Source organism: Eublepharis macularius, chromosome 5 (genome assembly GCF_028583425.1).
Source record: "Eublepharis macularius isolate TG4126 chromosome 5, MPM_Emac_v1.0, whole genome shotgun sequence".
In the NCBI taxonomy this organism is placed as follows: Eukaryota; Metazoa; Chordata; class Lepidosauria; order Squamata; family Eublepharidae; genus Eublepharis; species Eublepharis macularius.
The window spans coordinates 171,850,174-171,865,309 of NC_072794.1; the positions used below are offsets into that span (position 1 = coordinate 171,850,174).

Consider the following 15,136-nt stretch of genomic DNA (forward strand, 5'->3'; position numbering starts at 1 on the left):
TGAAATTTATTCGTATCCAATGTTGTGTGTATTATTGTAAGAATCCAGTCCACAAAGCCAGCATGACGCCTGCTAGAGGTCTGGATCACCAGCCCGAGAAAGCTGGAGATTGCCCGGTTAAGGGCCTTTGCACCTGCCAGCCAGGTGTTTAAATCAGGGGAGGCCACGGAAAGTGAAAGAGAGCCAGCACAACTGAGGAATTCACCTCGCTGAGGAGAGCCCGGCCTCAGACCCCTCTGCAGCAAGGAAACTCCGTTTATAATGCGCTTTCCAAGTCTTGCCTCAATGTGCGCATGAGAGGATTTCTAGACAGACAGACAGACAAGAGTCTGCACCAGGCACACTTTATCTTCAACCTTCAAATCTGGGTGTACGTGAAATGGTGGTCGGTGCCTGCTGAGCTAGGCAGGGGACCCTCCCCTGAGGCGAGGGGGTGGGTGGGACACGGAGCAGCAGGAAGAGAGCTGACAGTTTGAAAGCCTGCCCCTCCCCTGGCTGGGCTCCTTCCCAGAGGGAGGCTCCCGGCCTTATCCAATGATGCCTCTCCGAAGGATTAAGGAGAATTATTCCTGGCCGCGGAGGCACAGCACGCCAGGCACTGTGCGGTGAGCCCAGGCATTGCCACAGCAACAGAGCCTCGCCTTGGTGAGTGGCCAATGGCGAGGCTCCCCGTAGGCCAATGGGAGAAAGCGTGGGCTGCCTCGGGACCATTCCTTGCTCCTTGGCTCCTCCGTGGATTAGCAGTCCGAGCGCACAGTGCACCCGGTTGGTGGCCAGGGCAGCGCCAGCCCAGCTAAGTGCTTGCTGTCTGCGGTGCAGGCTGACAGAGGGGAGAAGGGCCAACTGGCACCTTTCCCTGGGAAACCGGCTTCAGGCCACCCCCAGCAGGAACGGGAGTTTGCCAGAGGTGGCCAGTTACGAATCACAAGGAAACAAGCCGACAAGAATGTAACAAGGACACGTCGATGGCAGATGTCCCCAGCGCAAACTTCACACACAAGCCACCCTCCAAGTGGAGATGGGGCGCCTGGAATTTCCCAGCTCTTCTCCAGGAACACTGAACTGGGGATGTTAAGCCACAGTTAGGATTGCAGAGCGACAGAAGTTCTCTAGACTGACTAACACGGGTTTGTTGGTTGAGGATCAATACGCAGGACCTCAGCAGTCACACTGGCCTTTGCCACAGTCTCACTCAAGTGTCCTTGATGCAGACTGAGCCATCAGTCACGAGGTGGAGTTTTACAGAGCACTAGAAACAAAAGACAGGACCCTGCCCCAAGGAGCATGCAATCTAGACTGGGGGGGGAGGATAACAAGAACAACGGTGGTGTCCCATTCCTTCTTCCTAGCCCCTGATGAAGTCAACCCCTGTCATGGGGTGGGGCAGGACAGGAGAGAGATGCTCAGCATGAACCAGGGGTTACTGGGGGGGGGGAAGGTAGTTGTGCATTTCCTGCACTGTGCAGGGGGTTGGACTAGATGACGCTGGAGGTCCCTTCCAACCCTATGATTTAAAAGGAAAACTAAGCTCCCCTCCCCCAGGTTGGTCCATCAAGAAAAAAACTGGGTTGTCTTACATTAGCATACAAGTTACAAATATATACAATGCTAAAACGTTTTCATATATACCATTTTCAGGTATACCATATTATCTCCCTACCTGTTCAACCCTCTCTGCAGAACATATCATAAGCAAATCTGGATTAGATCTGGAAGAAGCTGGGAGTAAAAACTGGTGGAAGGAAAAGTAACCATTTGAGATACGTAGATGACACAACGTTACTGGCAGAAAATAGTGAAGACTTGAAACAACTACTGATGAACGTTAAAGGAGAAAGCGCCAAAGCAGGATTACAGCTGAACATCAAGGAGACAAAAGTAATGACTACTGAGGAGTCACACAATTTTAAAGTCGACAATGAGGAAATTGAAGTTGTTCAAGATTTTCTATTCCTTGGCTCAATCATCAACCAACAGGGAGACTGCAATGAAGAAATCAGAAGAAGATTGAGACTTGGAAGAGCCGCTGTGAGGGAGCTAGATAAGATCCTTAAAGATAAAGACGTCTCTCTGGGTACCAAGATTAATATAATCCAAACTATGGCATTCCCCACTGCTATGTATGGATGCGAAAGTTGGACAGTGAAGAAAGCGGACAGGAAGAAAATGGATTCATTTGAAATGTGGTGCTGGAGGAGAGTTTTGTGGACACCATGGACAGCCAAAAAGACTAATAAGTGGGCACTAGAGCAAATCAAGCCTGAATTCCCCCTAAAAGCTAAAATGACAAAACTGAGGCTATCCTATTTTGGTCACACCATGAGAAGACAAAATTCTCTGGAAAAGTCAATAATGCTAGGAAAAGTGGAAGACCTAAAAGGAGATGGATGGACTCAATAAAAGAAGCCACGTCCTCCAGTTTGCAGGATCGGAGCAAGTCTGTTAATGATAGGACATTTTGGAGGTCTTTCCTTCATAGGGTCGCCATAGGTCGGAGGCGAATTGATGGCACATAACACACACACACACACACAACTTTTTCATGTATACCATTTTTAGGAGAAGCCATCTTACATTCAGATCCATTGTCCTTGTGGGTAAATACGGCAATACCACAACAAACTATTCCACTTGCTTACTTTTAAATGTTTTTCGAATCTAGAGTCTGAGCTCTCCGGATTGAGAATGGTTCCCCCCTCTACACTGAACATCTAGCACAGATGTTTGCACATCGTCTCTAGGACACAAAGGTCTGTTGGCTGATGATCAATATACAAGAGCTTGTGTGTGTTTATTGAGTATCTGAAGTGGACTTCCACAATGAAAGCAGATCCAGAGGAGTTAGCCGTGTTAGTCTGTAGTCACAAAATAGCGAAGAGTCCAGTAGCACCTTTAAGCAACTATTTTGCAACTACAGACTAACACGGCTAATTCTTCTGGACCTATTCCGAGTGTGACGATGCATCTGTCAAAGAGAGCTGTGGTTCTCGAAAGCTGACAATGCATCTGCCAAAGACAGCTGTGGTTCTCGAAAGCTGACAATGCATCTGACAAAGAGAGCTGTGGTTCTCGAAAGCTTATGTGACAATAAAGTTGGTTAGTCTTAAAGGTGCTGCTGGACTCTTTACAATGAAAGCAACCTCAGCTTTCCTATTTTTAAAACAAACTACGTTTCTGAACCTTAAAGCCACGGAGACAAGCACAAAAACAAGGAGGCGGAAAGATTGGGGCAGGGAGCGGGGAGAGGAAAGGGAGGCAGGCCTGGCAGTAGTTATGGGATGTGGCCTTAAAGCATTCATTTGCAATAGGACTGACTTGTCCATACAGGATACTCCAGTTGCAAATGACTGCGACAGATTTATTTCTTTTACTCTGTTTATACTCAGTTTGCTCCCCAGTGGAGACCCGCTACTGCTTATGTTGTTCCTTCTTTTTACCTTCACGAGGACCTTGTGAGGTAAGCTAGGCAGAGAGTGTGTGACTGGACCACGGTCACCCAGCAAGCTTACGTAGCAAAGATCCCAGATTGACACTGACCGCTACACCACACTGCCTCAATAGCCAGCGATGTGACCTTGTAGCCTAGATTAAAAACTCCATTTGCAAATCTGCTCGGTTTACTTATCAAGCAGCGCAATCCCTTCGGAGACCAAGGACATCAGCGGGGACTGGAGGGCAACTCTGTTTTGGATTGCACTCTGGAGAGTTCGGCATTCAGTGCATCTTAAGCTGGGGTGCCCAGAGCGGAGCACAAACCAGAACTGCAGAGGAAGTCTTATCACCGCTTCTTCTGGACTTCTCCCCTCCCCTCTTCCCACCCTTTGGACTCCACAGCCCTTCCCCTCCCACACTTCCTCCATCCAACCTTAGGAAACAAGACGGAACACAATGCCCTACAGGAAGCCCCGCCCACTATGACACACACGCACACACATCAGGCGCTTTGCAAGCTCTGCAGAAGTAGGAATCAAGTGACCCAGCCCTGCTGGATCGGGCCCCAAAGGTCTTTCCAGTCCATTTTCCAACAGTGGCCAGAGCATGAAGGCTTTAACCCTCCCCTCTGATATTCAGGTATACTCCCTCCGAACATGGGAGCTCCGTTCAGCTAATGCTGATCGGGTTTATCTCACTAATCGTCCCACTGCATTTTTTAAACCTTCTCAGTGGCCGACACTACATCTCGTGGCAGTGGTTTCCGTAAGTCATGTGTGCAAATAAGTACGATTTAATTTTGTCAGTTCTGAACCTACGGTGCATCGATTTCATTGGGAGATACTAGAGAAGCAAAAGGCACTCCTTTCAACTGGGATGCTCCCGGGTGCGTGCTTAGCTAGCGAGCCGGGAGGAGTCAGCTCTAGTGAGTCAGCTCTAGTGAGGAGTCAGCTCTAGTGATCAGGAGAGGGGGGGAAATCGCACTTTTGTGAGCTGTGCACTGCAGGGCTCGGGTGAGGAAGGGCCACCAGCACAACTGGACGAAAACTGATCCAACCTGATCCGTCAGGGTTTCAAGAAAGGAGAAGTTTGCACAAGGCCACTGCTAACCCCCTGGGGCAGCCGGTCCTCCTCTCGGGACTGGATACAGCAGTGGAGCGAGCAGAGGGGGGAAGGGGCTTCGTCTCGCAGGCGCATCTCCTCTGCACCTGCAGGGCCCTGATGACGTGTAGCGGGGAGGGGGGGGGAGAAAGGGAGGTTGAACGTGAGGTGGGCGGGAGCATCACTCTTTTGTTCAAGACTCACTGTACAAATTGCTGCAAAGTCCGGGCAGTCTTGGCTGAGGGGTGTGTGTGTGTGTGTGTGTGTACGTGTGGGTGTGAGAGAGAGCTGGCAGAGACCTCTTTACTGCAGGCGGCATTCCTAGAAGAAAACCTTGAGAAGGCACAACAAAATGGCTCTTGGATGTGTGCGACAGGGCTTGGGGGGTGGCGGGGGGGTGTGTACGTGGAGAGGGAATGAGTCCTTTATTTTACCCCCTAATCAGGGCTGGGCGTTTGCCTCTGGAAGAGGCAGCTGGCTTAGCCTCATTTCAGTGGGGCAGGATTTGCAGAGATCAGGGAGGCGAGGGGTGATCCCAGCACCTGCTCCCGTACAGCGAGGCCAGGAGGGAAGCCGGCTGGCTTGAGCTGAAGAGGAGAGGAGAAGGGAGGAAAATTAAATGCAAGGGGGTGGTGATGGGGGGTGAAACTGTCCCGCCTCCTGTCCCACCGCCAGCATGCAGACAAAACCCTCTTGTGACACCAAAGAACAATGAGCTCATGGAAGGAAGGACGGGAGCAACCCACGGAAAGCCAGGCAGGAGGCCACAGGGCCCTCCCTCTGTGGCAGCCCTGCCAATCGCCTCCCAGGTGCACGAAGGGCTCTAGAATAACACACCAATTGCCACTTAAGAGCATTCTCGGGGGGGGGGGGGTTATTCCTGATGCTTTCTTCCTCCTCCCCGCAATCCTCGAGGACTGCAGGGTTGGTGGTCTGGGCTGGCGGGCAGACACCCCCAAAGGGGATGAGTCACAGTTTATGGCTCAGACTCCTCGGCGGGAGCCGCTCTGTCAAGTCCTCCCCTTCCAAAGAAAAAGGAAGTTGCTGTTGCCACAGAGAAATGTCCCGTTTCCCCCACGCCGCTTCCTCACCCAGCGTGGTTCAGAACTTTGGCTGGCTGGAAACGGAATGTCAGGAGCCTTCAAAGCATCCCAGAGCTGCCTCGCTGTAACAACATCCGGCAAGATGCAGAAGCACCATCAATTATTCACTGGCAGAAGAGAGGAGAGGGAGGGGGTGGGGGTGGCCAGAGGCAGGAGAGGAAATCCAGGGACCCAAGTATGGGGCGGGGGGGGGAGGGGGGAGCCATGAGCCTTAACCGGGAGAACAACGCAAGAGAGTTTTTGTGGCTCACACTGGGCCTGCTCTAACCACTAGTCTGCTGCCCCAAGGGAGCCCTGCAATGGCAGCTAGGAAGGGCCATTCCCTTAAATTTCTAACAAGACTGCCTCCTTTCGGGATGGCCCTGCAGGCAGCAGAGCTGGCTACCATCCACCTAAAGCTGGGACAGGCCAGCTTCTTGCGAACCACGGGACACGTGAAGAGCCAGTGACCGACTTGAAGCCCAGAACTGGCCTTCTCTCTCACTCCGCTGCTCTGTTATTTTTTTTTTTTGCGGGGGGAGCATCGGCTCCTGCCAACACACTTGACAACCTGTGAAGCAGCCAGAGGGACAAGAGAGGGGCTCCCACGGCGGGCTCGGATGGGGTGTCCCAGGGGCTGGAATGTGCCCAAGGTTCTTTTCAGACATCCTTTGCAGTCCCGGCCTTCTCCCACTTCTCCTCTGGCTGAATTCAGCGGGCGTCCTCAGCTGGCAACGTGGCACCCAATGTGTCTAAGTGGGGACAAAGGAACACTGTCGGGGATGTGAAAGGTATCTCTTCGTGCCGGCCGCCTGCTGGCCCTTCCCTGCCTTCCTCTGCTGCTGCTAGCCTGGTAGCCAATGAGGCCAGCTTTGCTGTGCCTGCAGGAGGAATGGCGGACAGAGAGGAGCCTCACACCCGGAGCTCCAGCGCAGCTCCTCGAGGTCCCTTTGGCTCCCTCCGTTGTGCAGTTTGCCTCCAGCATCTGCACAGCAACAGGGACACATTTTAGTTTCTGCCAACAACAGGTTCTGGGGCCCAAGCTGGCCTGGGAGGCCTCTGCTCAGGATCTCGCCATCTTGCTTCTTCCCTGCCGCTACTCCGTGGTGCCAGGAGTGAGTTCTGCACTTGCTCAGAGCTGCTTGTTACTGTCTGTATCCCAAACTCCGAGGCTGAGGCCCAGGCCTCCACACCGGCTGTTTAAGCGGCCAAATGCTGCCAGCTGCCTTCGCTTCTCTGCTGCAAACGTTAAGCTGAAAGAGCTTTCCCAGTTCTGTACAGTGCCTAGCACGCGCTTGCTGCAAATGAAGGTTGGACCAAGAAGAAGGGCTCTGTTTCCCCCAGAAAACTGAAACTGCTGTTGCTGTCCGCTGTGCACATCCCCTTCTTGATGCAATCTCTGGGCAAAAGCAGGTCACGTCAGGTTTTGCAGCATGACACTCCGATCCGAGGCAAGGGAGCGCGGGGCAAAAGGAAGGTACAGGAACGGCAGCCGTTCTTATCCTGGCATTTTTTTTTTTTTAGTATTTTAAACCAACCAAGGTTCCATGAAGCTCAGCATTTTGCTTCCCACTTTGGCTGGCCAGATATCCTGGGAAGCTCCCAGGCAGGACAAGAAAGCAACAGGCCTCCCCCCCCCGCATTGCTACCCTAGAAGCTGGTGTCCAGAGGTACAGTGCCCCTGGACATGGAGGCCCCACCTATACAACTGTCTACATTTGTTTAGTCACTGCTGCTCCATCAAAAGAAAAATCAGTATGACAGCAGAAATGGATTAAAATACAAAAGCAAAGATCCTATCAATACAACCATGAATAAAGACCTGTCCTCCTCTACGAAAAGAAGGTACAGTTTGTCTCCAGCCTCCATGTCACAGGACCGATTCTGCACTCACCCGTAGCACTAAGTCCCGACGCAGTGTCAGCCCTGTTCCCCCACCATAGAATCATAGGGTTGGAAGGGACCGTTAGGGTCATCTAGTCCAACCCCCTGCACAATGCAGGAAATGCACAAATACCTCCACCCGTACACACCCAGTGACCCCTGCTCCATGCCCAGAAGATGGCAAAATACCATCTCAAAAGCCACCGTTTTCAATCCCTCGTGGAGTTTCTTTTGCTTACTCAACTCACACAATACTCCAGCATATGGGCTTGAGAGAGAAAAACCCGTCTGATTGCAGATTGGGGGGGAGGGGCTTTGACCCTGCAGGACGTTCCTGCAAACAGGATTTTTTTTTGCCAACCTGCCCCTGCTGCTCACCTTCAGCTCCCCCAGGCTGTTCCCCTGTCCCATAGCAGCATCGTTCTGGGAAGCATTTCAGGGCCGTTTCCAGACGGCTTACCTGCACCCGGAACGTCGTGCCACGTTTCGGATCGTGCCAAGGAAAATGCGAAATATCGCGTTTTCCCCGGCACGATCCGAAACGTGGTGCAACATCCCGGGTGCAGGTAAGCCGTCTGGAAACGGCCCAGGTCGCAGCAGGTAGTAGGGTAGCAAAGGGCACATATTACACCAATACTGCGCAAACTGCATTGGTTGCCAGTGGAGTATCGGATCAGGTTCAAGGTCTTGGTAATGACCTGTAAGGCCCTGTGCGGACTGGGGCCAGTGTACTTGAAGAACTGTCTCTCCCTGTCTATTCCCCAGAGGACACTCTGATCGGGAGGAAAGAAATTGTTATCAGTCCCTGGCTCCAAGGAAGCCCGCCTGGCCTCGACTACAGCCACGGCTTTCTCAGTCCTGGCTCCTACCTGGTGGAATGCTCTGTCTACTGAGACCAGGGCCCGGCAGGATCTACTATCTTTCCACCGGCTGGAGGATACAACACCTACCCCGCTCCCTACGAGAGCTGCCCACCACTGTTCTTAAGCTGCTGCTATGTTCAATTGTATTGTTGCATTATTTGTTAGTAACTGTATTGCTGCCATCAGGAAAAAGAGTGCTGCTATTTTTTAGATTCTTGTATGATGCTTTTAAATGTTTTATATGGAATGTTTTAAATGTTCTCAATGCTGCTATCCGCCCTGAGCCTGCTCGCGGGGAGGGCGGAATACAAATACGATAAAATAAAAATAAAAATAAAGTAGTTTCATCCCACCGATAGAAATCCCTTTCGTCAGCAGAGATTTACAGCAGGATCCGAGGCCAGAATTCACCTGGGTACAGAATTTGCATGTCTGCAGACAAAATACAAGGAGGGCGGCTGGTTGCGTTTCAGAAAGAACCAGAGAGGCCTTGGCCCAGCTGGAGCAAAACACCCAGAGCTGCTCCTCTGAAGCAGCAGGAAGTGGAAGAGCGGAAGAGCCCCCCTCCCCCCCCCATGCAGTTGGGGGATCCAAGCATTTTTTCCCTCGGTGGAAAAGAGAGAACACTCACGCCCAGGAGTGCGGGGAGAGGGGAAGACAGGCCGACAAGCACAGCACATTCACACACCCACAGAATCTACAGCTGCACCGGCACGTGGTGGGATAGTGCATCACTGCGCCCTGGCAATTATTTGCAACTGGATATTCTTGGGTGGACATGACAGTCCTAGTGCAAATGGCTGCTAACACGCAAAAAGAGTATAATACCTAAAAATGTGTGGATGCGGCTTTGGTAGGGCATGCACACCAATGAAGGAATCCCATAATTACACTTCCACTTGACAAGAAACTGGGCGGGGGGGGGGGGGGGCTTGGTACAGCAGCTGCCCACCGGGAAATTCCTTTCCTCCAGACAGGTCGTTGTTCCTTTGCGCTAGTACATTTGCCCTGCACAATGGTGCAATGACACAGCCTTTCCTCTGTCTCCCACCCCCTTGCCCACCTCCCTGGTTTACGCTCTGGTCTTCTCCCACCTCAACTGCTGCAACTTTCTCTTCTTTGATCTCATGCTTGGCCCTCTTGCCAGCATCTAGCACTCCGCTACTCAAAGCTTTCATTGCTCCACTTGCTCAGAGCTAAGCTACAAGAGACGAATTACGCGAGGACAGGCATGTAAAGGGAGCCACAATGTTAGCCGGGAAGCTGAGTTTTAAAAGAGATCGGAAGGCTTTGTCAATGTTCCTTCTCTACAGAGCCAGGGAGATCTGCAAAGAGGGTTTGTTATTTTCCTCTTCGCCTCTTAGAAGGGGAGGCGAAACTGACAGAGCCTTCCAGAGGCAAAGAGGAAATGAACAAACCGTCTTTGCAGCCATCTCGTTGGCTCTGTTGAGAGGGGCAATTGACAAAGCCTTTGGATCTCTTTTAAAACTCAGCTTCCCGGCTAACATTGCGACTCCCTTCACGTGCTCCTCCTTGTGTAAGTCGTCTCTTGTAGCTTGGCTCTCAGACTGTACAGCACCCCTCCTGGATCAGATACATTCCCCCCCTCCCTGTTCAAATTCTGGTCCATCTGGGCACTCACTCTGCCAGCCCACAACTCTCTCTCTGGCCCTTCAAAACCCTCCTCAAAACTAACTTCTCTTGGAGGGGGGGGGGGGGAGGAGAGCCCGAGAAATGATTATTTATAGCCTCTGGGCTCTCTGGACACCTTCTTAGTCCTCATCCCCTACTGAAACAACGCCCAAGTAAATGCCACAGCCCCATGGAATTCTTTCCCCATTGCCCTCCCCTCCATGTTCTCCCCATCGATTTGTGACTTCCTTCTCTATCAAATTTTAGATTGTAAAGTCCTCGGGACAGGAACCTGTCGTCTTGTTTGTTCCTCTGTCAAAATCCCACAAAACCTCTGAAGGTCTCCAGGAGCTTTTCAAAGTATGCCTGCTAAGAACATCCCTTGATGGACCCCTCTAAAGAGTCCATCGGGCAACTCAGAGGTATACTGTCTCTGAACAGGGAGGTTCTGCTCAAGATACAGCTGACTAGAGCAGGGCCGAAAGAGAGATGTATGCCGGGGACAGTGTTTTAATGCCACTTTCAGTTCTTTGAAAAGCTATTGTCGGTACACAGCTTTAGTGACCCAGACCGCCCTCCCCCAACCACCCACGCCATAAGCCACCTGATCGTGCCACTGCCTGGAAGCTCTTGGCGGAGCGTGTCATCCTCCTGCCACACATTTGTAAACCTTTGGAACAGCACGGGGAAGCCAATTAGTGTTAATGGGTTTGGCACTGAAGGGGAAAAAGACAGTGGAAGCAATCTTCCGAATCAGCAGGGCCGCTGGAGGTCGCGTCAGGTGACGCAGGGCTTGGGATGAGGGTATGACAGTGCGCAGCCAATGGTCAGCAACCTTAGGATTTGGGTCCAGTGGCACCTTAGAGACCAACAAGATCTTCAGAGTGCAAGCTTACGGGCTTTCTTCAGACACGTTCTTCAGCTCAGCAACTTTTGTGTGTGTATGTATGAGTTTATTCTGTATAGCCATAGGCCGTCACAGGATTACAAAGACCTCATTAAGTAAAATAAAAATTAAGTAAAATACAATTAAGTGTATAATACAGATTTACTGAAACAGAGGGAGAACGCCACTCAAACAGAAGTCAATTAAAACCAGAAATCTGTAGATTAACAGTGAGTTCAGGTAACCGCCCTCTTCCTTTGCCGTGTTAGACCTTATCTTTCTAGCAGCAAAGGCAGAATGTGAAACTCTCTATGAAACGTACGCATCAATATCAGAGAGCAAAAATGAGATTTTTTTCCTGCGTCTGTCTGTAAGTTTAGACTGGATAAAATTCCCACCAAAAATGTAGATCTTTGTGTCAGGGAGGCTGGTTGTCCTACACGGAGAATCTCACCCCATTTATTGTTCTAGGCCTCTCTCTGCTCAGTGCCTCCCTGTTTCCTCTCCTCCTTCTGTAATTTTCAGTAAAAATGAGGAAAAGTTATTTTCTTTATTTCCATTGTATCTGAGGAAGTGAGCTCTGATTCATAATAGCTCACACTGGAAAAAAATTGTTAGTCTTTAAGGTGCCACTGGCGTTCTGTTTTGTGTCGCTGCAGAGGAGGTCTCTGCTCCTCTAGGGAGGGTGCTACTCACAACAAAACTTGACCAGGAACAAGAAAAAGCAGTTGAGCAGAACCTTGGCAAACATCTGTGGGACCCCTGAGATGCCTGTCTGCTTTCCCTTGCATGCTCTTGGCTGTACAAGTCCTTTTCCTGCCCCAGAATCTCACAGTTGGGACATACCAATGACATCTCTTTTTGGGGGGGAGGGGGGGGGAAGCAAGAATGAACTATTTCATTACAATTCCTGTTTTGACTTATATGGGGCCCAATGGTTCTGTGCAAAATGCACAAAAGTCAAAATATATTTCTAAAGGAATTTAGAAAATATATAAAGGGAAGCAAGAGAGGCTGTGTACCTCTGAATATCAGCAAGTGGGGGGGGGGGAGAGGGTGTTCCTAGTTCACCTTGCTTGCTGGCTTTCAGGGCAGGGCGGGGAGGTAAATGGGTGAAGTTGCCACACTGCTTTTCAAGTCAGCTCCGACAGTATAGGTTGAACACTGTAATGGGCTAGATCAGGGGTGGGCAAACTGTGGCAGGGGGGCACATTCAACCTACAGGAGTTGATGCTCCTGGAAAACTGTTAAACTGTTCAAGCTCCCAAGTGTTATTAACAGCCTCAGCATGGGAGGGAGGGCAGCCTTTGGGCCCTGTCTGTGCTGGCTCTTTTTGTTTCCAGCACCGACACAGGCACCGCTTTTGCTAGGACTCATGTGTGCCCACAGGTCACGTGTGCTCTTTCCACCACCCCAGAGCAGTTTTTAAAGTTATTTCCTCCTCTGGCAACATCAGCTCCAGTTCACGCAGGTGGCTTTTGGAGAAGAGGAAGAGGAGAAGCCGGCAAGGAGGGCAAAAGCCTGCCTCCTTCGTTGAGCAACGCTCTGCGATCTAAGAGCAATTTCTTTCCATCTTGCTTTGTTTCCTTTAGGTCAAAAAGCAAGACAGACACCTCCAAGGTAGGCAGCGTCAATCTCTCTGGTCTCTGGCCCAGAGGCTTTGCTTCAGCAATTAGGACTGGAAGTGGTAGGCAAAGCTTCCATTAGCAGAGGTCCTGCTACAAACTGAAGAGGCAGAGAGCATAATTAAACACACACACAGTTGCAAAGTTGCTCCCACGATACTATGGGTGTATTAGTAGCATCACAGGTGCTAGCCAAAGCAGCCCATCAAAGGGAGCTTGAGGGAACTTTTTCCCCCCAGGAGTAGAAAGAGGTACATTAAGGGCAATAACGTGCTCACCACTCTGTCCCATTTATAACTATTTTTACCCCAAGCAAATACACACCTATTGAAGATCGCTGTTCCCAGCACTATTGCCACAAAAAGCTTCCAATATCCCAGGGAGAGTCCATCATTCCTTTTGTTCAAGGCTAGCCCAACACCACGAGCAAAGCCCCTTGCTTTGTGCTAGCAACGAACTTTCGGGTGCCTGCGCAATCAGAGGGTGTAACTCAAGGAATACATCCCAACATTGCAACACCTCTGCTGGCCAAAGGAGACATGACAGCACCCTAATGGGCACCAGGAACATGCCAACACCATTTAAAAATGCTGCAAGGAAGCAATCCCGGTCAGGCCTGCCGTGCGGCACTCTTGTTCCCTGCCACGCCTTTTCAAGTTCCGAAACAGCCACGGGAGGGGTGCATGCATGCTAGCCCCACTCCTACCAATGTGCGATCCCTGATGGTGAGCATGCAGCCTGTTCATTTATTTATTTATTTTTATTTGCATAATTTATAGTCCGCCTTTCTCACTATTGCTAATCTCACCCTATGTCACCCAGGGGGATGACATAGGGTAAGATTAGCATCGTCACAGTCAATATCAAGGACACTGCCATAAACAATGCCACAGAGCAGATAAATGCAAGTTTACGAAGAGATAACATTAGCAAGAGCCCAATACGGAGCGGGAAACGTGCTGAAACAGGGCATAAGCAATTCTAGGACTGACATCAGACAACACAGAAGGACCCGGTAGGGTCATACTTGAAGCAGGCAGGAGCACACACTTAAAGCAGCCGCTAGGACATAAGGCAACACAGTGGCGAAGTCTATGGTCCCTAACTCATTAGTACACAAGTGTGTGCACATAAGCAAGAATGCTCCCCCTGTAATGCTGTGTACAGAGGGCCAGCGTGCCTGGGAATTGAGAGGGGAGGGGAGGAGAAGCTCCTGACGGCGTTCCCTGGCCCGACACTCACTTCTCTTCCAGACCCCACAGCTCCTGCCTTCTACTCCTTGATCCAGATGGCATTTCTCCTCAAGCTGATAAGGCTGCTGCTCATTCAGGATTTAAGTATTGTCCTGCAAACGTAAATCAGTGCCGGGCCGGGGTGGGGGCTGTGGCTCAGTCCGTTAGCATCTGGCTTTGCATGCAGAAGGTCTGAGGTTCAATTCTTGGCAACTCCAGTTTAAGAAACGCAGGAAGCAGGTGATGCGAAAAACCTCCACTGGAGCCCCTGGCTAGTCAGAGTGGAGAAGACCAACCTTGAGAAACCAAGAGATTGAATCCCCTCTCGTTAACCCACGCTGGGCTCCCAAAGCAGCTCACATCAAATCGAATATAGACGATTAGGAAGAAAGGAGCTTTGACTCTTAGAATCAGAGGGCTGGGAGGGACCTCCAGGGTCATCTAGTCCAACCCCCTGCACAGTGCAGGAGATTCACCACTACCTCCCCTCCCCCACCCCCAGTGGCTCCTGGGGCAAAACACCGTCAGGATCCCCAGCCAAACTGGCCTGGGGAAAACTGCTTCCAAAGTGGGGTCTGGAAAGCTTATACCCTGAAAATGTTGTTGGTCTCTAAGGTGCCGCTGCAGGAAAATCCAAAGCAGATTTAATTCACAACAATACACGACCAGCGACTTGCGACTACCAGCTCTTTTAATTAGGTTTCACAACTCAGAGGTGGTGAGCGCAGTTTGCCAGCGGCACAAACCTTGTGCCATGACAGAGGCAGAATTTGAACTGAGAGTGAGATCTAACTCTCTACTCAGTACCTCAAAGCATCATTAAGCTGCCAGGTCTCCGAAAGATTCTCAAGACACCAGAGCCGCTCTCCTTCCCAATTAATTTCTGCAACTCAGAGAACTACACTTTGCATCGGCCAATCCTGCAGCTGACCAGAGGATAGCCAGCCCTGGACGTGGTCCTCAGAGATGCTCAGACCTGATGTGAGACGCAAGGCCTGTCGATCCAGCTGCGGGGAACAGGGACCACAGGCTTAATAAGCTAAGCATTTCTGTGAACGGATGATTATACAAAAAGTCCAACATGGCCCTGCTCGGTATCAGCAGAGGGAACTTCTCAAAATTAAGAGATTCACCAGAAGGAAGCTAAAGGGCACAGCAGAGAGGGTCAAATCTCTTTAGGAGACTTGGAAATTATTTAACTGCACTACAAAGGAATCTTAGAACGCATGCATGCAGCACGTTAAGAAAGGTACCACCAAATCTAAGAGGAGAGATCAAAGTCTACAAGGTGGGAAGGGTTCCTTTTAAGAGGACTGGGAAGAGACAAACATAATGCCGGTTTTTAAAAAGGGATTTAGGAGTGAGCCAGGAAACTACAAGCCAGTAAACTTAATGTCTA

The 15,136-nt window shown here is 50.7% G+C and overlaps 1 protein-coding gene across 2 annotated transcripts in view; it reads right to left on the reverse strand.

Annotated features, from left to right (window-relative positions):
• NOL4L (nucleolar protein 4 like) overlaps positions 1-15,136 on the reverse strand; it is a 65,415-nt gene that overhangs the window by 21,430 nt on the left and 28,849 nt on the right. The window lies entirely within an intron of this gene.